The 17819-nt window shown below is 39.4% G+C and overlaps 1 protein-coding gene and 1 pseudogene across 2 annotated transcripts in view; one reads left to right on the top strand and one right to left on the bottom strand.

The window, feature by feature from the left end:
- The window catches only part of LOC308245957 (SET domain-containing protein 9-like), a 64556-nt pseudogene extending 47059 nt beyond the window's left edge, over nt 1-17497 (top strand). The window contains exons 2-3 of the transcript in view: nt 17032-17135; nt 17375-17497. The product of the transcript in view is annotated as an SET domain-containing protein 9-like (transcript). The remainder of the gene's footprint in view (nt 1-17031; nt 17136-17374) is intronic.
- Nucleotides 1-17819, bottom strand: part of SND1 (staphylococcal nuclease and tudor domain containing 1) — a 495060-nt gene that overhangs the window by 362897 nt on the left and 114344 nt on the right. The window lies entirely within an intron of this gene.

Genomic DNA, 17819 nt, shown 5'->3' with positions numbered 1-17819 from the left:
ACTGTTCCAGTTAATACAGCTGTCTTTATAATAAAAAAGGAATAGAGAAGATACAAGGCAATATATACTATAAAACTTCACATGAATATATATATATATATATTTGGGGATATATATATATATATATATATATATATATATATATATCCCCAAATACCAATTTTTAAAAAATAATCTGCCAACATTATATAACAAAGGACTTTTTGAAGAACCCTATTCAGGAACAAGGTACATAGCAGAATAAATAAAACTGGACAATGAATTCTAAATAAACTGGTCATAATAAACCTAACAAAAAAGATACCAGAGAGGATTGCCAGAAAGGAAGTAATCAGAATTAATTGGATATATTGGTAGAGAGATACCAAAACAGCCCTTGGAATTCAGCAATAACGCAGAAATCTAGGTATGAAGTCACCCTGTAATGGCACAACAGAGCTGGGCAAGGATGCTTGCATCCTACCCTCAGTGAAGAAAAGCATATGCCTGCTTGACCTGTGGACAGACAGCCTAGGCTTCTGGTCAGTCACCATCCTGAGAAAGCAGAGTTTAGTTATGCAGCACTGCCAATTCTTAAAATAATTATGTGACTGCTGCTGACATTTTCACTGGCAGTATCAAGATATTGTCTATTGGCCCTGGCCAGATAGCTCAGTTGGTTCACGTGTCATACCAATATGCCAGATTGCGGGTTCAAAGGCAACAACCAATCAATGCATCAAGTGGAACAACAAATCTCAATCAATCTCTCTCTCTCATCAATAATTTAAAAAGAAAGAGCAAGAGAGAGAGAGGCCTTGTATATCATCTTCAATCTCCTATTACCTACATAAGTCTTACGGGTTTTACTTCTCCAGAGGCAGTTCCTTATAAATTCCAGAGGTGCAATAAAGACAAAGAATTTGCCTCACACATATATTAAACTTACTAGAATAAAACTCTCTTTTTCAAAGAGAAAGACTAGAGATGAAGGGATGAGGGGTAGGGACTTAAATATTGTTAGCTGTCTATCCATCCCAGATTCACTCAGAAAAAAAACTTTATTTTAAACTGTTCCTCTTGCTAGACAAGGCATCTGACCATCCTGAAGCATCTCTGTTTGAGCAAAATGACAATGAAGTGATTTTTAAGGATAATTTTCACTATATACACTTTCTATCTCATATTCTTGCCTTATACTCTAGTCCCCAGTAAGATAGAATTCTACTGTAACTTGTCATTCTGATATTTAAATAAAAAGCCACAACAGAGATAAGACTTACCTCCTACAAATCTTGTTGTATCCTTTCATTTAAAAATACTCCTCAATTATCCAGAACACCTCCTTGTTCTGTAATAGTCCCCCTAATTATTATATTCAGATGGCTACATTGACAAGGCTACAATCATAAGACAAGAGATTATGAACTGTATATCAAGAGGTCCCTGGTTCAAATCCGGGAACCTTGTCCAAATAGGGAGGGAGGGAGGGAGGGAGGGAAGGAAGGAAGGAAGATTATGAACCTAAATGACAAAGTAAAAATTGGATGACCATGGTGAGCCACTGAACATACCCAGGACAATTACTTGCATCTCTACTGCCTTCATAATCTTCTCAAACTAGAGGCGTTGCTGTGTCTCACAAGCTTGTTATAAGGGAAAAGTGATCTGAAACAAACGCCTAGGCCCTTTGAAAATGTGCAATGAACAAGGCAGAAAAAGAGACAGTAAAAAGACATACTTTATTAAAATCAGAGAACACAAACATTGACCATGGAGAGACTGTTAATGAGGTGCTGAAAGATAAACAGGGTAGCTCATCTCTGACAACTATTCTAGCTCAATATATGTCCCAGGCTATACTGTAGCATATTCACCTTTACCAGAAAATCATCTTCCCTGTTTTGTTACTTGGGGCTACATATGGAATAAAGGGGAAGAAGATGAACTATCTAGAAATTAGGTCTTAGATAGTGCCTAGACTGCAGTTAATTCTGTGGCTGTGTTTATTCTGAACTTCCCCTTTACACATCAAAATCAATGCTTCTAAGCCTATAAATTGCAGATTTTTAATGCAATTGAAAACATAAATACTGATGAACTACATATGTATGACTTTATTTTGACCTAAGATATGTCCAAATCATAGAATTAAGGAAAGCAAATATGAACTGCTGTTGAATCCTTAGAATGTGAGAGAAAAGGAAGTGGTTGGCATTAAGAACCCTATATGCCACTTTCACCCAGAAACTTGCCTTCTGAGTCTCCATCATTGATCACCAAAGATAGCTAATAGATTGTAGGAATCATTATTAGAACTTAAGAGTTATTAGACCCTCATTAATAGAGTCCAATTACAGAGAGAAAACCCAGCTATTTTGGCTGAACATTCATCCCAATGGAAAAAAATAGAGCCTTCTTAATCACTTTCATTATCAAAACAGACTCCCTGCCGGATACTTTTAATTGGAAGTCTACCATGTTAAAAAAGACATTTACATTTTATCAAACTATATTGACAGGGGTAATAGAAATAACTTCTAGCTCCTAGCTTCACATCTCCCAGATATGTGATGACACCTGTAGTGATCCACTGGGGTGGGGGTGGGGGGATGCCAAAACACAGAAAGATCAGGATAGGAAGCTGGGCCCTTAGGACACAAGCATCTGGTTGGAAAACTCACCAAGCTGGGCATCAGCCTTTCTCCTCTTCATCTCTGCTATGTTAAGAGGAGGAAAGAAAGGAAACAGCATCACACTTAGCTCCTAGTATAAAATGTCCCAAAGATAAAGGGATGTCTTTTACTAACAAGTGAAGAGATATCAGAAAAATTATTTATGTGTGTGAGAAAATGAATAATTTTGCATGCTAGATGATTTGTACCCCAAGATATATCTATCTATCTCTCTCTCTCTCTCTCTCTTTCTCTCTCCCCCCCACGCCCTCCTTTCAGTCTTTCTCTCACACACACTCTCAACATGTAGGATACCACAGTGTTATCGCCATGAGCCGTATTTTGTTATTTATAGAGGCTACAAAAGTACACAGCACTTTACAAACCACAGAACATAGGCAACAGAGCCTGGAGGAACTCAGCCTAAATTACACACGCACAGGGTGGTGAGGGGAAAATATTTAGTTGCACAAATTCTTGGCAAGAATAATTTTGCGAGGCAGTAGGGAAGGGACTATTAAGCCCTGATCTATAGGAGAAGAGCTCACACAAACCAGAATCAACCCATCAGCAATCCAAAGCCTTAACTCCTGAAGGCCAAGAGTGGTATCATCAAAGCAATTCTATGGCAATTTTCACCTCTAGCTTTAAACATGATTTGGTTTTCTAATCATATGATGCCAAGTTCATTCATCCAAGTAATATTAAAATGTAATACTGAATAAACATCCACATGCTTAGGAAAGAAAAGAAAAATGGAGCAAAAGTAATCTTGCCCAGCCCTAGCTGGTTTGGCTCATTGGATAGAGCATCAGCCTGCGGACTGAAGGGTCCCAGGTTCGATTCTGTTCCAGGGCACATGCCTGGGTTGGAGGCTCGACCCCCAGTAGGGGTCTTGCAGGAGTCAGCCAATCAATCATTCTCTCTCATTGATGTTTCTATCTCTCTTTCCCTCTCCCTTCCTCTCTGAAATAAATTTTTAAAATGTATTTTTTTTTAAAGTAATCTTATTGGTCCAGATGGGTTCTATACCTACCAGGCAGTTTGTAAGGTATATAAATATCTAAGCACTACGTCGTACACCTGAAACTAATGTAGTATTGTTTGTCAACTGTAACTGAAAATTTAAAATTTTTAATGCTCAAGCCCACTTTTTTAAAAAAGTGATCTTATAATGGGCCTAGGAGAGCTGCAAACCTAAATCATATTAAGTTCAGCCATTACAAGCTATGGTTACATAATCCTCATCATTCCTTTATCCTCCTCGATCAAGGGTGGGGGACATCTGGTTCAGAGGCCTTATCCTTTGGTCTGGCCCTGCCAAGGCAACTGCAGGCAGGACTCGAAATTCAATAAATCTAGGAGCTTTTTCACAGCAACACAATTTTTAAGTTGATAATTTTGTATGGCCCATGGATGATGTTATAAATATCCAAATGGCCCTTAACAGAAAAAAAAGGTTCCCTACCCCTCTCCTAGATAAACAAAAGATTTGAGCTCCTAAAAGGTATGCAAGAATTCCCAAGAGATAGAGAGCTAAACCACAAGAAATTCTCTCCATTGAGAGAACACATAAAAAGTTTGTTCCCGGACATTTACAGTATACCACACACCAACTCAATGAGCCATGGCTCAGAAAGTCCTCAACTTTGAATTAAGTTTTAAGCTACGTCCTTAATTTAGTGCTCTCTGCACTTACCAGAGATTCAGCACAATGGACAGGCAGGTGCTGTCAGCATTGAGTTTTATCGATTATAAAAGTCATGATGTGTCACACAATTTTGTAATGTATCATTATTCCCATTTTGCAGAGAGCTCAAGGGACTTTTCTCAAATACAGGTAGGTGTCTGGGAAAGACATAAACCAGGTCATCAGAATACCCATCACAAATACTTTCCTGACGTCCTCTATTTTAATGTAATACCATAAATAGTCAAAACCAGTCAGGTTCATTTTTCAAAATGCAAATCAAAAGTGCTCAGGAGTTGACTATGAAGTAGAAATTAGAAATTGCCTGTGGAATCCCTTGGTCTCTGGGCTCACCAAGGGTAGGCACAACTAAGTTTTTTGGTGCTACTTTTCTATAATGTAAACTACTAGACAGTCCAATGTTTTCACCATGTATTCCTAGTAGATATCATTTATAGCCAATATTGAAAATAATCATCTAACTGATTCTGATGGGCTTTTCATAAGTTTTTCTTTAGTCTCCCAAAGAGCATGATACCAGTTCACTGCAAAATCAAGCTTTAATCTCCTCCCATTCATCAACAGTGACACCAACCCCTTTTCTCTACTCAAAGGGGTCTGCAATAGTTCTACCCGAGTTCCCAGGGAATTTTAGCTTCGACAGCCTGGTTTCTGAACCCTCAGCAATGGGAGCAATTTACCTCGATCAACTTCACCAGTCTCTGTTACAATTTAGCTAAGACATTTCCCAGGGGCCCATTAGAAAAGGTTCCAATTTGAAAAACGTACATCTGATCCTACAAACCAGTCCTGGAAACATCATTTGGTACCAACTTACAATTTTTTTTTCTAATCCCCAATCCTTCACTTTGACACACAAATGCAGAAAGGAAATTTCAAATAGACAGCATTTGGAAAATTTTGCTCAAATATACAAACATTAAAGGATATTATGATAAAAATCATAGCCTCCTACATGCATGGGTTCTGACTGGTTTTGTTTTGTTATTCATCTCTATTATAAGAAAACTGAAGATAGTGGCCCAGGGCAGAAAAAGCCTTCAACAGCATCTGCAATACAGCAACATCAGAAAACTAATGAAAATGTGAAGTTCCTTCCAGAGTTAAGGACCATGAAAAGCCAAATAGCACTATTAAAGTACTTTACACATGCACACACAATGCACCTCCTCAATGGAATGAACCAAAAGAAATGTAAAAGTACATATTATGTAGGGATGGGCAAAAGGGTGGGAGAGAGCTCTTCCAGCAAAAGAAATGAAACACTTTTATAATATCAATAGGAAAAACTCAGTTACAACCTTCAGATTACTGTTGTGAAAGCCATAATATTCAGATTGGAATTCACTGCTATCCCATAAATAATTACAACTTACTTCATTAGACTTAATAGGCCTTATCAATATATTTTAGTGGGTCTCAGGCTGCTTTTCTAGAACATCATTACTTCTGAAATGGAATGTCGAAAATGTGTCACCTAACATCATCCTCAACCAGGAAAAACTAAAGGTGTTTTCCCTTAAGATCAGGAACAAGACAGGATGTCACTTTCACCACTCTTATGCAACCTAGTACTGGAAGTTCTAGCCACAGCAATCAGATAAGAAATAAAAGGCATTCAAATTGAAAAGAAAGAAGACTGTCGTTATTTGCAGATGACATAATACTGTATATAGAGAACTCTAAAGATTCCTTCCAAAAACTACTAGAACTGATAAGCAGATTAGTAAAGTAACAGGATACAAAATAAATATTCAAAAATCAGTTACATTTTTATACACCAATAATGAACTTTCAGAAAGAGAAACTATCAGAACTAAGAAAGTGAACAATCCCATTTACAACTGCATCAAAAATAAAATAGCTAGGAATAAATTTAACCAACCAAGAAGGTAAAAGATCCATATTTGGAAAATTATGACACTGAAGAAAGAAATTGAAGAAGATACAAATAAATGGCTGTGCTCATGGACACTAAGAATTAACACCATAAAATGTACATACAATAGATTCAATAAAATTTCTATCAAAATACCAATGGCATTTTTCACAGAACTAGAATAAATAATCCAAAAATTTATATGGAATTACAAAAGACCCCTAAAAACCACGGCAATCTTACAAAGGACAAAGTTAGGAAAAGAAGTATCAACATCAAGTAAAATAATGTTACCAAAAATTAAGTTAGAAAACTGAATAGTCTCAGTTTAGAAATTTTGTCCGTAAGTTTTTCTTTAATAAAAAAGAGTATTCGCTATCAAGTGTCAAATGTCAATAAATCAATGAACCAATAACAAGTTCCTCTTACTATTATATTACTACTAGAGGCCCTGTGCAAGAATTCGTGCACCAGTGGAATCCCTCGGCCTGGCCTGCAGACATACTCTGGCGGGTCCCGGATTGCGAGAGGGCACAGAACAAGCCGAGAAACCCCACCGGTGCACAATTGGGGCTGGGGAGAAACCACAGGAGGGCTCCAGGGTATGTCCGGCCCATCTCTCCCAGTCCCCATCGGAGCTGACTGGGGCCAGCCGGCCAGGGAAGGACCACCAGAGGGGTCCAGGGCGTATCCGGCCCATCTCGCCCAGTCCCGATGGGCCAGACCCCAGCAGCAAGCTAACCTACCAGTTGGAGCATCTGCCCCCTGGTGGTCAGTGCACGCCATAGCAACTGGTCGAACAAACAGTTGGGCACTTAGCATATTAGCCTTTTATTATATAGGATTAAAAGAATGAATATTTTTGTGCACACATATACTTCATTTTATGTAACTTACATATAATATATTTTCTAGCTGGAGAATTATCTCAAATTAACATGACAGAATTAAATATTTTTATGTACCATGTACATTCTAGGAGTTTTGCCACCTCAACATGTTTGGGAGCCAATGCAATTATTTGTCAAATTTAATGGTGGCAGAGTACCAAATGTTCAGGAAAACAATTCACATTACATAATAAACCAGGGGCTCAAAGGATACAAAATTCTAGATGCAGTATTTCTGCTCTCTGACAACAAGTGTAGCCTAAAAATTGCTGGGATTTTTTTTTATCTTCCCTATGTATAAAGAAAGCATATTTGCTCTTTCAGGCTAGTACTTTCATCTAAGTCTCAACTGTAAGAGAACAAAATAAGTGGACTGTCAGAAGATACTGATTTATAGATGGTGACTTCACTTTATCAACAGTACCACCCACAATCTATAGCCACGCAATACTGCAAGTCAAGATTTCTACAGGGTTTGAGTAGTATTAGTATATTCAATGTGGTTCACAATGTCACACAGGAAATACTGTTGTTTTACAGTAGCAGTTCTCAAAACATAGGCGAAATACCCCTGCTCCTCTCTTTTCCTTCCTTTCCAACTACTATATTTGTGTGAAGCTAAAATTTCTTCAAATTTTTCAACCAAAATAACATAAAACAAAAATAAAAAATGCAAAGCAGATTCAGAATTCCAACTGTCTTCTACTAAGCCATATATCAAACAGATTTGCCCAAAAAAAGTAATGTCATTCTTAATTTTTTTTTTTTTTGGAAAATAGTTGTTTTTCATGAAAACTTATTTGTATTAACATATTAACAGGCTTGTAATATTTTTTAAATTAAATACTTTACAATTCTCAGTTTTAGTCCTAATAGACTACATACTAATACATAATTATTCCACATTAACAAAAGCTCTTTTGGTCCCCAATAATTTTTAGTAATATGCAGGAATCCTCAAACCAAAAAGTTTGAGAACTACTATTTTAGAGGAACTCAACAGATATACTACAGTTACTGACAGTATAAGGGAGGCCCAATGCAGGAGAGCCTTAATGTGAAGATTCCTGATCAAAAATCATCTTTTTAAATAGGAGAGTCATTAATATTAACAAATCTGGTGTAAAAAACAAAAAAGGAAAGAAATTAAAATTTAAAAATAAACTCTAATATTTACTCAAACACAATTGTTTAACCCTGTTCTAAAAACATTTCCCTTTCGGTCTTACTCTATGCTCATGTTTTTGTACAATTATAATTATAATACAAATAGAATGAATTTTGACATTCTGTTCACTTAACAATGTAACCAAAATAAGTGTCCCGGCAGACATATAATCTTTCTAGTTTGGGTAGATACAAAATTGGAATGCATAGTTATACATAACTAAAAATTCAAACTGTACATTCAATACTTCTACACTGTTCTTAAAGTGAAAATTCAATTTTTTGAAAATCTTAATAGAGCACAGATATTCCATAATTTATTTAACCTAGTCCGAATTTCTAACTATTTAGACTATTTCTATTTTTTCTGAGATTGTGCTAGTTAAAAAAATGGAGAGTTAGCTAGTTTACCTATTTTACTTATCCATACTAATAAGAGAGAAATATGGAGAAACCAAGATGGCGGCATAGGTAAGCACCTAAACTGCTGCCTCGCACAACAACTTCAAAACTACAACTAAAAGACAGAACCACAGGAAAGCTGGCTGAGTGAAAATTCTACAACTAGAAGGAAAGAGAAAAGCTCACAGAGAATTGGAGGTACGGCAAAGGGTCTTTGTGCGTGCAGAGAGGAAGGGTGGCTGAGAGCCTGGCTGACTTTCTCTGGCGGAAGGGGGAAGGAAGACCCCGACCGCACTGAACCCCAGTTCTGACTGCACTGAACCCCAGTCCCGGGCGAAACCCCGTGTACCCAGGCTCATACAGGGAGAGTCTGGTCTGTCAGGTAGAGAGAAAGTCACCCGGAGACTCGGAGACCTGGGGGAGACCCGGGGGAGACCCGGGGAAGCCCTGGCGTGCCAGTGTGCACAAAGGCTGCAGAGGTTGCCACAGGCTTTCCCTAGTGGAAGGGAGTCAGAAGCTCCTGACTGCACTGAGCCCCAGTTCCGACTGCACTGAACCCCAGTTCCAGGCGAGCCCCTGGGGACCCACGCTCTTGTGGGGGGAATCTGGACTCTCGGGCGGAGACTCGGGAGCCGGGCAAGGCAGAGGTCTGAAGGTGCGCACAAGAGCAAGGCTGACAGGAAGCCAAGACTGTCTGCTCCGCCCTGAGACTCCACCCCATCCAAGCTGAGCACAGAGGCTACTGCAATTTGGCAAGTCTAATCCTATAAGGCTGTCTCCAGCACCGAACTTCTCCCAGCATAGACACAGCTGATCCTTACAGCCAACTGGCCTGGAGGTCAATTCCTCCCAGTGATACCAACAACAATCAAGACTTAACTAAAACAAGGCTGTACACACAGTCCACAAAGGGGTGCACCAAGAGTGTCCACCTCAGATTAACTGGGGAGGCCGACGCACTGGGCCATATAGGAAACCTAGCACACAAAGCTACCCTACCAACTCAGGGAAGCAATTAAAATGCAGCGTCAAAGAAACAGATCACAAACGAAAGAAATGGAGGAAAACAAACGACTGGATATAGAATTCAAAACCACGGTTATAAGGCTTTTCAAGAATATCCTAGAAAAGGCCGATAAATATAACGAGACCCTCCAAGATATGAAAAAGGACCAACTAGAAATTAAACATACACTGACTGAAATAAAAAATATTATACAGAGACCCAACAACAGACTAGAGGAACACAAGAATCAAGTCAAAGAATTGAAATACAAAGAAGCAAAAAACACTCAACTGAAAAAGCAAAAAAAAAAAAAAAATCCAAAAAGTTGAAGATAGTGTAAGAAGACTCTGGGACAACTTCAAGCATACCAACATCAGAATTATGGGGGTGCCAGAAGAAGAGAGAGAGCAAGATACTGAAAACCTATTTGAAGAAATAATGACTGAAAACTTCCCCCACCTGGTGAAAGAAATAGACTTACAAGTCCAGGAAGCGCACAGAACCCCAAACAAAAGGAATCCAAAGAAGACCACACCAAGACACATCATAATTAAAATGCCAAGAGCAAAAGACAAAGAGAGAATATTAAAAGCAGCAAGAGAAAAACAGTTAATTACCTACAAGGGAGCACCCATACGATTGTCAGCTGATTTCTCAACAGAAACTATGCAGGCCAGACAGGAGTGGCAAGAAATTTTCAAAGTGATGAATAGCAAGAACCTACAACCAAGATTACTCTACCCAGCAAAGCTATCATTCAGAATTGAAGGGCAGATAAAGAGCTTCACAGATAAGAAAAAGCTAAAGGAGTTCATCACCACCAAACCAGGATTACATGAAATGCTGAAGGGTATTCTTTAAGAAGAGGAGGAAGAAGAAAAGAGTAAAGATAAAAATTATGAACAACAAATACATATCAACAAGTAAACCTAAAAATCAAGTGAATTAAAAACCTGAGGAACAGAATAATGTGGTGAATATAATAGAATCAGGGCTATAGAAAGGGAGTGGACTGATAATTCTCAGGGGGAAAGGAGTATGGGGGGTTCAGGAAGAGACTGGACAAAAATCATACACCTATGGATGAGGACAGTTGGGGGGAGGTAAGGGTAGAAGGTGGGGTGGGAACCGGGTGGAGGGGAGCTATGGGGGGAAAAAGGAGAAACAATTGTAATAATCTGAATAAAGGTTTATTTTAAAAAGGGAGAGAAATATGATAATTGACCATCACTCCACAATGCCCACAGCCAATCAGGAGGGAATATGCAAATTAGCGGGACAAAGATAAGAGCACAGAACCCCGTACAAGAGGAATCCAAAGAGGACCACACCAAGACACATCATAATTAAAATGCCAAGGACAAAAGACAAAAAGAGAATCTTAAAAGCAACAAGAGAAAAATGGTTAGTTACCTACAAGCGAGTACCCATACAACTGTCAGCTGATTTCTCAACAGAAACTATGCAGGCCAGAAGGGAGTGGCAAGAAATATTCAAAGTGATGAACAGCAAGAACCTACAACCAAGACTACTCTAGCCAGCAAAGCTATCATTCAGAGTTGAAGGTCAGATAAAGAGCTTCACAGACAAGAAAAAGCTAAAGGAGTTCATCACCACCAAACCAGGATTACATGAAATGCTGAAGGGTATTCTTTAAGAAGAGGAAGAAGAAGAAAAAGGTAAAGATAAAAATTATGAACAACAAATGACATCAAATACATACCTACCAACAAGTGAATCTAAAAATCAAGTGAATAAAAAAATCTGAAGAACAGAATGGACTGGTTAATATAATAGAATCAGGGACATAGAAAGGGAGTGGACTGACAACTCTCAGGGGGAAAGGAGTGTGAGGGGTGCGGGAAGAGACTGGACAAAAATCTTACACCTATGGATGAAGACCGTGGCGGGGGTAAGGGCATGGGGTGGGGTGGGGTGGGGAATCAGGTGGAGGGGAGCTATGGGGGGAAAAAAAGAGGAACACCTGTAATAATCTGAACAATAAAGATTTATTTTTTTAAAAAAAGAAAATTAATCAGAAACCAGAACTTTCAGGTTATCAAAGCTGAAGACTTACAGAGGGTGGACAAGATTGTTGAGTATTATAGAACAGTTTAAATATGACTATGTCTCTGTTAATAGTCTATGTCTCTGTAAATAGTCTATCCTTGGCATGTTAAGTGTTTTTTGGCTTAGCTTTCCTCCCTTAGTTGAAACTTTCTCAGTTAATCAATGAGATCAAATTATCCTAAAATATACTGAATGAGATGGTGGCCACAGCTTTTCCACCTTGAAATTAAAATATAATCCACAAGCCATTCTCCCTCTAAGGAGCATGTCCATGCCATTCCCTTCCCCACCCCACCCCCCAGGCACATATCTCCATATCTCCTAACCTCTAAGGAACCCCATTTGACTTGCAACCAGGGGAGGAATGGGCAGTGGCAGATCATCCCTGGCTAACCCCTAAACCTATCTCCAAGGCTCCTTTTTCCCTTTTCTCTGACTACCCACTGAGCCAAAGCAGCCAAGCCTCAGCTCTCTTGTTGCCTCTTCTATGCCCTTCCTTGTTTCCCTGCCCTAAGTATGTTTTTGCTGCAGCCAATAAATTCTTGCTTGCTTTGCTAAACTTTGTCTCTATTGAAATCTTTCCCCCGAGAAGACAAGAACCGACATCTCTTCATCTCCTCATCTCCTCCTCTCTTTGTCTCCCCAGTAACATCTTTTTTTAAAAAAATATATTTTTATTGATTTTTTACAGAAAGGTAGAGAGAGGGATAGAGAGCCAGAAACATCGATGAGAGAGAAACATCGATCAGCAGCCTCCTGCACACCCCCCACCAGGGATGTGCCCGCAACCAAGGTACGTGCCCTTGACCGGAATCGAACCTGGGACCCTTCAGTCCGAAGGCCGACGCTCTATCCACTGAGCCAAACCTGTTTCGGCTCCAGTAACATCTTTTTTTTTGTTTAAACCATATAACCCAGGAGCTCAGGGCCATTGTCTCTCTTGACTGGCCTGCTCCTCCCTTAGAGTATATCTTCAATAAGTCCCACTTTGCTTTACTTTCATAAGTAAATAATCCACAAAACTACAGCTGGTCAAAGGATCACCATGGACAGCGCTAGTTCTGAAGCCCTCAGGTCTAGGGATTTGCTTTAATAAAGAAATTTACAGCCCTAGCTGGTTTGGCTCTGTGGATAGAGCCTCAGCCTGCGGACTAAAGGTTCCTGGATTCAATTCTGGTCAAGGGCACATTCCCGGGTTGCAAGCTCAATCCCCAGTGTGTGTTGAGGGGAAGGGGAGGCGTGGGGGAGCAGAGATAAATACAGAAGGCAGCAGATCGATGATTCTCTCTCATCATTGATGTTTTATCTCTCCCTTCCTCTCTGAAATCAATAAGAAAGTATATTTTTAAAAGAAATTTACAAATAACTGTTAAAAGTATTTTCTGCCCCTAAACCTTCAACTTTTACAAAAAAATATGTTTGGGTTTGGGGATAGTTAAAACTTAGTTGAAGTAAAGGAAGATGAATTATAATTAGAGGCAGGCAAAATAGTAACAGTTCTTCAGCATGCTAATCTTATACTTGATGGCCAAAATGGTAGTGGTAGGTGGCCTAGAAAACCATATGGAGATATGATGAAAACAGTGATTTCCAGAAGTCCTAGTTAAGGTATATTTGGAGAGCAATAAACCACTTGAAATCTATTTTTTGGAATCTTTTGTACTTTTAAATGTGCTCTAAAAATTATTATGCTATAAAAGGAAATTCCAATGACGTACAAATGTGTTCAGAATACGGTCTGCAATTATAATGCAGTTTCTAGTTCAAGTCCATATTGTTACAATACCAGCAATCAGTAAATGGCTGGACACATAGAATGGTCTCAATTCTTGAAGGTATGAAGAAACAACTAAAGAAGGGGGAAGCTATAAAACAAAAAGCTAGCACTTCAAATAACTATTGAATATAGAAATAATATGGTAAAAATAGTTTTTTGCAGACACTTGTCCCTTAATAATGGCAAAGAGAATATAGGATGACAAATCATAGAAGTCAGGCTCTTACAAAGGTATACATTAACTTCTTGACTAATTTTTCTTATTGTCATGTATGCACATAGCTAACTGTCCTTGGCAAAGCTAGGAAAGTTTAAAATGAATTGTTGAAGTCAATCTAATACTTTCCCTAGAAAGAAAAAAAATAGGAATGTTTGTTAAATGTACCCTATGTGTTATTTTATTCAACCTCATTTACTATAAAACAATCAAGAAAAGTCATAATGCCCATTTTACAAATTTAAAACCAGGTTTAAATTTAGTTATCCTCTTAGTGTCTCAAAGCTAGTGGTAGGATGATTTCAGACACAAACTAGCCAAATCCTTTAAAGTTCATTCCTTTCCCATTCATTATCCGGTGTCTCACGTAATACATAAGCAGGACAGATTAATAAAATTGTAAAGGTAAAAAAAAAAAATCCATCCACATTCACCTGCCCTATGACCCAACCAACACAATTCCTAGGCATACTATTTCTCCCAGGTGAAAAAATGTACATTTCCACCAAAAGGCATTAGCATCATAATAGATCCCAGCTGGTAACAACCTAAATGTCTATTAATAAGAAAATTGCTACACACACAAAAGGTCGTTTTTCATACAATGGAATAGTATACACAGGAGAAAAGAACCACTACTGATACACAGAACAGCAAGTATAAATCTCACAGGCATGACATTGCATGAAAAAAGCCAGATACAAAAGGGTACCCAATGTATTCCATTCAATGAGGCTCAAGAATAGGCACAACTAATCAACGATGATAGGTATCAGAAGAGTGGCTACCATAAGGCATCATCAAGTCTGGAATGGGTACCTTGTGGGATGTTGAAATATTCTTTCAATCTGGTTGGTAAAGAACATATACATACCTAAAAATTCATCAAGGTGAATACTTAAGATTACTGTACCTTATGCACATGACTAGATGTTTAACCTCAATAAAAAAAGTTTCTTTAAAAAAAGCTTTCATAAAGTGACAAAGCAGAGTAATAGCATTTAACATTTAAATGGAGAATAACTTTTATTAGTATCTACATATATAAAAGCCTAAGCAACCATTATGACCGAATGTCTGGAACGAACAGTAGCTATGACTAGCACTGACCACCAGGGGGCAGATGCTCAACACAGGAGCTGCCCCCTGGTGGTCAGTGCGCTCCCACAGGGGAAGCACTGCTCAGCCAGAAGCCAGGCGCATGGCTGGCGTAGCGGACTGGGATGAGAACAAGCGGCACTGCGCCCAGCTCGGGCTTGGGCTCCTCCCTGGCCACCTGCTGCTTGGCACACTGCTACATCCCTCGGGGAATGTCCGACTGCAGGTTTAAGCCCTGGCCTGCGGGGATCGGGCCTAAGCCGGCAGTTGGACATCCTCCGAGGGGTCCCGGATTGCGAGAGGGTGCAGGCCAGGCTGAGGGAATGCGCCCCCACCCCCAACCCGGGCACAAATCTGTGCACCGGGCCTGTAGTTGGGAGCATAATCTGGAAAGTACTTGAAATTTGTGCCACTATGTAAATATATTGTTATTTCTGGTAGCAGCTGGCAATTCTACCTCTTAAAAGAAGAATGAAGACAAAATGGAAAACATATCAACAATTATTCTCTAGTTTATGACGCTTTTTCAACTATACAAAATGCACTTACAGAACTTACCTGCAGAACACACCATGCCCCCCAGTCTGCTTTAAAACAACATACAGGTCTAAAGTATATAAGCTGCTACTAAAGCAGATGTGTAGGAGGTATCAAGGAGAGGGGAAATGAGGGCTAATGGGCAGCAACATCACAATTGTTGGGGTGCAAACAGTGAATGATCCCAAATCATGATACATAAAGTCGGCACTACTAAGGCAAAAGCCCCAATCACACTTGCTGTTTTAGATTTACTAAGATTTTTTTAAGTGACTTTTTTTATGCCACTGCCCTAAATTCTTGAATGCTTGTTGCATTAACTTGGCCCAGGGTATAGCCTGCGCTTTATAAATGCCTGCATGTTGGTGGATACACAAGTGACAAGAGCCTACTACACTGTTGCAGTCCTTACCCAATATCCTGAAAGAAACAGCCCATTGTTACTGTCTTTGAAGCTCTGAAATATATCCACTCTTGCTGAGTGGTTATCCCAACATCTATGTACTCTTACAGATTCTGAAACTCCCTAGGGTTCTTATGCTGAATCATTTTCCACGCTGGGAGCACCTTTCCCAGAACCCAGAATCAGATTACACAGAGTTCATAGGAAACCTCTTTCTTATCTAACTGGATTAACCTAGTTTCTTTTGGGTGATGAATTCTTCCCATAAACACAGTTAATAAATGTTACTTAATCAAGATTCAACTATCTCAAATTGTCAAGTTCCTATATAAGGACATGAAATTTTGAAATTAAAATAAAACTGAACAGAGGCCATAAAAATATAATCCATCAGCTCATAGGCCCCAGCTCTCTCCCAACTGAAGGCAGAACTCTAGAGAGATTTAAGACAAAAGCTCCTTTAGTTGTAACTAGTTTGTAAAAACCAAAAGTTTATCTACTGCCCACTGGCATTTATCAGCACTAACACTTCAAAGGCTGATACAATGGCTCGTTTCATTTGAGCTTCATAAATCCCTGAGCATTCCTAAGTATTTTTCAATTCAAATCCAAACTAATACAGGACAAATGGAAATACCAAACATTGTTTCTTGAAAAATAATCTATTCTCATTGCCAAACCCAGAATACAAGTCTTTGTGGGGTAGCATACTCCCGTATTTGTGTATAATACTCCTACATTCATACCACACTGCAATCCCATTAGCAGCAGGCTTAAATTAATAAAATTGTTTGTCTTGTCAGCTTGTGTTACACGTTGTACAAACTTGTTAGATAATCAGCAAAGGCATGACAATTCATTATCCTACAGGGAGCCAGTCTAAACCAGCAGCTTCCGCTTTCTGACAGAGCCACCACATCAAATGACAGCAGCATTTGCAGCTGCTTGATGCACACTCTGAAGGGCACAAATACAGCAACTCAGCATACATCTTACTGTTCACCAGCAACAAGAGAGATGTTATATTTCACCCCAGATACAAAGTGCCTACGGCTGTCGGGCATCAGCAGGACTATATTTCGAGAAGTCTCTTAAACAAGACAGATTTAACATTTTTTTCTTGGTCCTCAAATTGGCTGGTAGGGGTAAAAGATGTGGTCAGTGGATTTTAACATCAGGACCTGGCTCATATCAAACCACCCAATGGTATTCTTCTCCAGCAAGGATGAGAAAAGGGAGGAAGAGCAATGGACCCTTCCTGAACAGCAGAACTTCCTTTTGGTTCAGCTTCAATCAGATGCCTCCACACTACAACTACACAGAGGTAGGTATTTCGTTGTCACTCCACTGGCTGTGGAAAAGCAAGATGTTACTCCTCTTGGGCTCCATGTTACCCAATATAAGCAATACTGCACAGAATTACATTAGCATAAATCTAATGAGGTATTTCAAGTAATAGGAAGTAGGTGTCAGTTACAAAACATACTTCTTGGCATCACTTACCCAAAATACAAATTGGTGGCAGACGGAAGACCATATTCCAAATGTTGTTGTTTTTTGTAGGGTACGGAGATATCACCCCTACCACTCAGCCCCAGAACTAAGTACAGCTATGCAAATCAGAACAAGTCCATGGACCAAGGGGATTTAATTCAGGTCGAAAAGAAATTTAAGCTTTTGGAGTAAGTGAAAATGTTCATGAAAATGAGACCTACAACTTATATATTATAATAGAGGCCCGGTGCACGAAATTTGTGAATGGGGGGGTGAAGGTGGAGAGGGGGTGTCCCTCAGCCCAGCCTGCCCTCTCTCCAATCTGGGACCCCTCGAGGGATGTCTGACTACCCGTTTAGGCCCGATCCTAAACGGGCAGTCGGACATCTCTCTCACAATCCAGGACTGCTGGCTCCCAACTGCTCACCTGCCTGCCTTCCTAACTGCCCCTAACCGCTTCTGCCTGCCAGCCTGATCACCCCCTAACCACTCCCCTGCCAGCCTGATTGATGCC

Source organism: Plecotus auritus (genome assembly GCF_963455305.1).
Source record: "Plecotus auritus genome assembly, chromosome: 4".
NCBI lineage: Eukaryota > Metazoa > Chordata > Mammalia > Chiroptera > Vespertilionidae > Plecotus > Plecotus auritus.
The sequence above is the reverse complement of the archived record's forward strand: the minus strand, read 5'-3'. Positions and strand labels throughout refer to the sequence as shown.